Raw genomic sequence first — 7725 nt, 5'->3', positions numbered from 1 at the left:
CAGATGAATTACAAAAAGAGAAGTGAGAAAAACAATAGGCTATTTGCTGCACCCAAAACTGGTCAAAACTGGTAAAAAAGGGAAATTTCACTGGAGACATCTGGACATGACTCATTTATCGATGAAGTCAACTGTCTAGGCGTTAATGAAGTAATGCCTAGAGTTTGGTTAAAAAACAGAATTGCTATTATAGCATTTCAGAAGTACAAGACGCTCTAAGAAGTTGAGTGCCCTACGTTTTAAAACGTAGAGAAGATAGCTCTGAGCGATGCTCTTTTGAGACCAGAGAGGAGCATGGCAGATTGGCTTCGGAGTTAATCTTACTTCTCAAAGAATGCTGGACGTTCATCAGAAAGAGTAACTTTGCATCGACGAATCGAGGTCTGAAAGCAAAGACCTATTTTCTTCTGGTGACAACGGATCAAAGACTTTAAAGACAAGAACTGTCTTTAAGAGAACTTTTACCAGCTCCACGGGGACATTTACCAACGAACAAGCTGTGTACCAGAATTTGTTGGGTTTTTCCCTGCTTTGGGCCGAACTGGAAAAGAAGAAGATTTTTATATTTCTTAATTCTTTTTCCTTTTACCCGGCATTTCAAAGACGGTTTTAGCCGTTTCGGCTGAGCTGCTGAGGTCGTCTTCCAAATTGTATTTTTTATTTTTCTGAATTTGAACTTTTTCAAATTTTTCTTAAATTCGGAAAGAAAAAGTTTTTCCTTTTTCTTCCCTTGAGGACATCAAGCAAGGCAACAATTGGGACATTTTCAAAAGGACTCAAAAGACTGAACTGTAGGTCGAGGGATTATGTCAGGGATTGCATTGAAGTAAGGAAAATTGAGGACAGTTAGGATTAATAATCAGGATATCGATTTGTACTTTTAAAAGTTCAGTTTAATGATTTTATTATTGATTGATTGATTGATGATTTATGTATATGCTTTGCTTTGCTAAAGTGCCTACAATAAATTTATAAAAAGTGAACTCTAAATTCTCCTTGAATTATTCCCAATGTAGTACCATCATGTTAGTGAATGTAAAACGTTAGGTTATTGTGTGCATAACATCTAAAGGTCCTAAAGGTATATTACCTGTCATGTAACAAGTGCACTAAATCCATGTGAAACAGCTGCCATAACCAACTGGGCTGGTATTATTACTGACCATAGAGTGGGTTTCTCCAGGCAGTTCTGGTACCAGAGTTAGCGGGGCAGAGGTTGGAATTAAAAGTAGTTAGAAGACAGGCGAGTGTTTCAAAATTTGTTCAGCTAAGTAGTATCTCTACGGGTTAGTGCGTGAGGGTAAGACCCCAGTTTAGCCATGTGAGGTCAGGACCCTATTTAAACGGAGAGCTGAACCATAGTAGTACCGAGGATTTAACACTAGTTTTAATAAATGTTGAGATTATTTTGGACATAAGGGCAGAAATATCAGTATAGTGTAACTGTAGAAACTACCACCAAATGATAAAACTTAATCTAAAATGGTTAATTGGCCTCTTCTGTATTGCAAAACCAGTGCAACTGAGACAAAAACAGTGTGTAATTCACAAAGGTCACCCCAAATTCTGCTGCCAAGCAGTACTAATGTTGCACATGTATCATTTCCATAAATGTGGGAATAGTCATAGATTCGGCACCAAATTGGCCCCTTCCTGTGAGAGTATACCTCACAGGAAGGGGTTCACAATAATCATTTACCCCTGGGATTAAAAAAATATTGAGATTCTAAAGACCAGTACAAATTGCTTGAAGCAGTTCAACTGGTGCAGATACTAAACACTACCTACTGAAAACTGGTGTTAACACAAAATCACCTCACTCACCGTCTCTGTATTGTGAATAGTTGTTAGAGCAGATAGGTGTGAAGCTTCAATGACTGAATTAATGTTTACTGATATAAAGCACAAACTGTTCCGTATGTGTCTGAGTCTCAGGAACTTAACTACACTGAACAAAAATATAAACGCACCACTTTTGTTTTTGCTCCCATTTTTCATGAGCTGAACTCAAAGATCTAAAACTTTTTCTATGTACACAAAAGGCCTATTTCTCTCAAATATTGTTCATAAATTTGTCTAAATCTGTGTTAGTGAGCACTTCTCCTTTGTCCTTTGCTGAGATAATCCATCCACCTCACAGGTATGGCATATCAAGATGCTGATTAGACAGCAGGATTATTGCACAGGTGTGACTTAGGATGGCCACAATAAAAGGCTACTCTAAAATGTGCACTTTTACTGTATTGGGTGGTCCAGGGGGGTCAGAAAACCAGTCAGTATTTGGTGTGACCACCATTTTCCTCGCACAGTCTTCTTCATGAATTCTCTGAAACAGCTTTGGAGATGGCTTATGGTAGAGAAATGAACATTCAATTCACAGGCAAAAGCTCTGGTGGAGATTCCTGAAGTCAGCATGCCAACTGCATATTCCCTCAAAACTTGTGACATCTGTGGTATTGTGCTGTGTGATAAAACTGCACATTTTGGAGTGGCCTTTTATTGTGGCCAGCCTAAGGCCCACCTGTGCAAAAATCCTGCTGTCTAATCAGCATCTGGATATGCCACACCTGTGAGATGGATGGATTATCTCAGCAAAGAAGAAGTGTTCACTAACACAAATTTAGACAGATTTGTGAACAATATTTGAGAGAAATAAACCTTGTGTGTACACAGAAAAAGTTTCAGATCTTTGAGTTCAGCTCATGAAAAATGGGAGCAAAAACAAAAGTGGTGCGTTTATATTTTTGTTCAGTGTATAAAAAGTACTGACGATCAGATTGATTTGTAATAATAATAATAATAATAATAATAATAATAATAAAAATAATAGATTAGACTTCTACAGTGCTTTTCAAGACACACAAAGTGCTTTACATTATTGATCTATTATTAATTCGCTCTTGCATTCAGATTCTGGTGGTGGTAAACTACAGCCTCTGTACCAGGTGCATAAATGTGCACTACCTCTTTTAGAGTTCTGAGATGCTGTAATGCCGATGTTTCTGTGAAATCCCAGATACATGACACGTAGTATTATTATAAGTATCTGTACTCACATTTCAGACCTTTGCAGTTCCTGCAGTTTTCATCATGGACCAATCTGTGGCTGAAATGAGAAAAACCAGTCCTGAGTATTTAACCTTTTAATATATACACTGAGCAATAATATAAATGCACCATGTACAAGATTTGTGTCAGACGAGACGCGTCGCCCTAAATGAGCTCATGATGTCAGTATTCAGGTACTCCTTATACTGGGGACAATGAAAGGACACTTCAAAATGTCACATGTCCTCAGATGTCACTATGCCACAGATGTTGTAAATCATGTTGGAACGGTTCCAGATGGCATCCCATAGCTCCGTGTTACCCTCAAAGAGGAGTGGAATAACATTCCACGGGCCACAATTGCCAATATTTTCAACTCGATGAGATGACGATGTTTTGCTCTACGGGAAGCCAATGGTAGACACACTAGATATCGAGTTGTGATTTCTTTCTACCGGCCCCCACCATGTCCACATGAATGTCCCCGAATGCCAGACACCATTATCGCATTCTAATAGACAGTAATCTGTACCACATTGATCAACAAAATATCTTGTGTGCAATTTAATATATTGTGCAACACCTAATGCTATTAAAAGTGCCACATGGTGCATTTATATTTTTGCTCAGAGTACAATATTACAGTACATATTGTTGGATTATTACCACTAGTAAATAAGTTTGTAAATACTGAGAAACTCAATAGTTGTGACAGTTTTTTTTGAAAGTATATGATATGCAATGGTTTTGTTACTTCAAACTGTCTGAATTTAGAGTAAAGAACAGAAGGATCCTAATGGAAACTGACAAAAACACAGGATTTATTGAGAAAAACTGAACTCATAAGAGAATCTAAATGTCCAACAGATGACTCCAAACTGGAAACACGAGAACAGACAGCAACACAAGCAGGACGTCCATGTGTTTTCCTTCTGTTCTTTCATACATTTTAGATGTTTCTAGATCCATCTGTTGGAAATCTGTTCTCTTGTGACTTCTATTTTTCTTGGAGTTTAACTTCTCTTCTCTACCATAAAACCTTCTGTTACTCATGAAGTCAAAATAAAACTCTAGTTATTCAAGGTCAGCAGGTAATAGTTGTAATATTTCACACATTTTCTTATTTGCAGTGGTAATTATCAGCAATATGCTATAATTTACATAGATCACATTACACATATTGTGATTGTAGTAATTGCATTTGTAAAAAATAAAATAGAAAAATGAGTAATTTTCCTTGCCTATGGAACATCTTAAAATGTGTTACATCTTAAAGTGTAATTAACAGTTCAAGTTAAATCCAAGGGATTTTAGTGATTTGATTTCTCTGCACAGATACATTTAATTTACTAAATCAATACCAAAATTCATAATTGATAAATGTATTTTTAAACTGTGTAACTTACCTGTATTTCCTTGTTTTGCAGAGTTGGTCTCCTATGCTTTTTATTAAATATATCTGAAAAAAACCTGCATACATTTGTCAAAGAAATACCAGAGTTTGGAGTTGTTTGTGAAACGAAAAATCCCCTATCATTAATTATGATGAAGGAAATTGTACTCAAGAAATGTTAAATATAACATGTAAATAGTTTGTATATTCATTTTGTCTGGAAAATTAAAATTTGCAAAAAAAATGTTTGTTGTCTTTTCTTCTTTTAAGCAGCTGGCAGTTGTCACTTGTGATGAAAACAATTTATCAGCATCAAGTGGCCTTTTAAGTGTATTTTAATAAGCAAACAAATACATTTTTCCTCTCTTTAAAAGGCCATAATGATGGAGCAAAATGAGTTCCGTACTTTTATATTAAAAGGAGTTTGACGAAATAAAAAATATCAAAACTGATTTAAGATATTGTAAATATGTTTTTCTCCTGTAGAAACAAGCTGTTAAAGAAAAATGAATGAAAATCAGCTGTAAGTTGTGTTTATGTTCTGTCTTTAAGTTAAAACCTTTGTGGGTGTAATTCACTTTTGCTGAAGAGCTAATCTCTCTCTGAAGGATCAGGGGTGCGGTGGAAACTGGACTTTTTATCTGTCATCTAATCTAAAAAGCTGACAGTTTCTTCGTGAGGGACAGAGTCCATTGACAACTCACTGTACAGACATACAACATGTACATGCACGTACAAAATGGTGTGTGTTAGTCATGTGAACTGTGAACATGTGAAAAATTAACAGTCTGTGCTTTATCTCGCTCAGAAATCAAACATGTCATGACCACATGGACTGAAAATCATTTTCAATCCCTACAGGTTTTATGAGCTTGTGGAGTTACATGACTTTCACTGACAATAAAAGTCGTGATGATTATCGCTGAAATTGGACCTTTGAGCCTCTCACACATTCTGCAGGATACATTTTACTGTACTGACAAATATGACAGAAAAACCAGGAGTGACTTAAACAGCAACACAGGTTGTATTAAAAATGAGCTTGAAGTAGAAGACATATAAACAGGTTAATAAAAGTGTACAGTAGACGTTTACTGTGGGTCTGAAGTGTAAATGAGTTTTACAGATGCACAGTAAGCACCGAGTAAGTGACCGACTGAGTGTTTAATTATACTGTAGGTACACTATGGTCCGAAGTAGCTGCTGTTTGACTGAATGACTGTTATTAAAAGCAGATGACGACTGGACGTGCATTATTAAATGGTCACCTAAACGACAGTGTGGAGGAGTTTTAACCCATTAGAACATGACTGTGGTGAGATCATAGTCTAGTTTAAAACATCTGTAACTGGAGATGATTGCAGGTAACATCAAGTTTTAAGATTTAGTTTCTATTCTCTGCAGTCGTGGAAGAAGCATTCAGAACCTTTAACCTTTAAAGATCTACAACTATTTTTGTGGTGGCTTCCAGATCAGTTTTTCCTCTACATTTAACCTGATCTAAGTGATTTATTATCCTCTGTATTTCGCATTTTTAATGATAAGGTATTTCTATATTTAATTTACTGATTATGTAAATGTTCACGAAAGCTCAGTATATTCACAGGATATATCTAAAAAGAGAGAAAACCGAGGAAAAAGTGACTGTCAGCAAAGTATATTATTGTCATCAATTTGTCATTGTCTACATCCACTGTTTTGTCAAACCACATGGGATTTATTGGTGAATCTATGTTGCAGAAGTTGATGGTGTTTCTATGTTCACTATGTAGCCTCTAAACATCCAAATGGGTCAGCCTATTATAATACATATTTCATCTGATTTATTTACATGTATTAATTCCCTGTGTGTATAAGTTCTTTTACTGAAGGGAAAGATCTGAGCAGGTCTAATGTGGCTCAGTTTAGAACACTTTGGAATCTGATATTGGCCACATTTTAGAAACAAATAACACAAAGCCAAACAAAAAGACAGATCTGAGTGGAGAAGTAGAACTGAGCTCCAAGACTTAGTACACTAAACAGGTCCAGAGGATGGCTTCATCAGTTCTTAACAATAACTCCCATCCTTTACGAGGTGAATTTCAACCCCTTTCCTCTGGACGGAGGTTCTAAGTCCCAAGGTGCAGGACACAGCATTATAAAAATAGCTTTTTTCCTGTCACCATCACTGAGCTCAATAAGGAATAGTGACATTGCACTTTACTAACTTACTTAGTTATTTATTCCATTTATTATTGTGACTTCAAATTTTTTAAATGTATGTTCTTATTCTGGTTTTTATCCCAGGTTGTTTTTATCTTTTCTGGTTTTTATTGTGTTTTATTGCATCTTATTTTTATTTACTTGATCTTACCTATTTTATTTACTTATCCATGCTGTTACACTGATGAATGGTGGAACACTGAGCACTTTTTGTCCTGTCTGTAAGCGTGATCAAGTGCCTGTCTTGCATGTTTAATGTATGTGTTGTTGTAATGCCAAGGCGATCACCTAGACTGCAAAACAAATCTACCTACGGGTATTTATAAAGTAACCTTGACCTTGGAGTGTGAACGTCATCTTAAGATGTTTTACCACCAAGTGCTTTAATAAACTGAACAACTTCAACTGACCTTTGCACATCGTGAACTCCACTGGATGGATGTTCTGATGATGTAGATTGAGAGCGCCGTCTGGGTGCCCCCTACCTGCCTTGGATGACCACGTCCATCCAGGAGATACAAAACAAACAGACTTAAAACAGTAGAGGACATTTAACCATTTTTTGAGCAATAGGATCAATTATTCCTGGGCAATTTATGACTTGATACTTAACACAACTCTTTCTATAAGACATGTTTTTTGTTTTTATGTATTTATTCAACTTGATACATGTTTTTATTGTAATGCACTTTTCACTAATCGTTATCCTGCTTTGATTTTATACAATGACAAACGTCTACCTTATCTTACTCTGAACCTGAGGTTTATTCGTCTAAATGTAGATTAAGATCATTATTATCACATGACGGCTTTTCCCTGAGCTCAGCCACGTCACCATTTAACACGTCAGTAAAACAAAAACCACTGTCAGGAATATTTTCCAAACTAAGGACTCATCTTCCAAATTGCCAGGATCAGCAAGAGTTATTTTAGACTTGTACACGTGCAAATATATATATATATATATATATATATATATATATATATAAACACATACACACACACACATATACATATATATAATATTTAAATCTAAATTTTGATAAATACTTATACAGATTTATTTTTTATCTTTACAT

This window comes from Sphaeramia orbicularis, chromosome 11 (assembly GCF_902148855.1).
Source record: "Sphaeramia orbicularis chromosome 11, fSphaOr1.1, whole genome shotgun sequence".
Classification (NCBI taxonomy): Eukaryota; Metazoa; Chordata; class Actinopteri; order Kurtiformes; family Apogonidae; genus Sphaeramia; species Sphaeramia orbicularis.
This window is presented reverse-complemented; position numbering follows the sequence as displayed.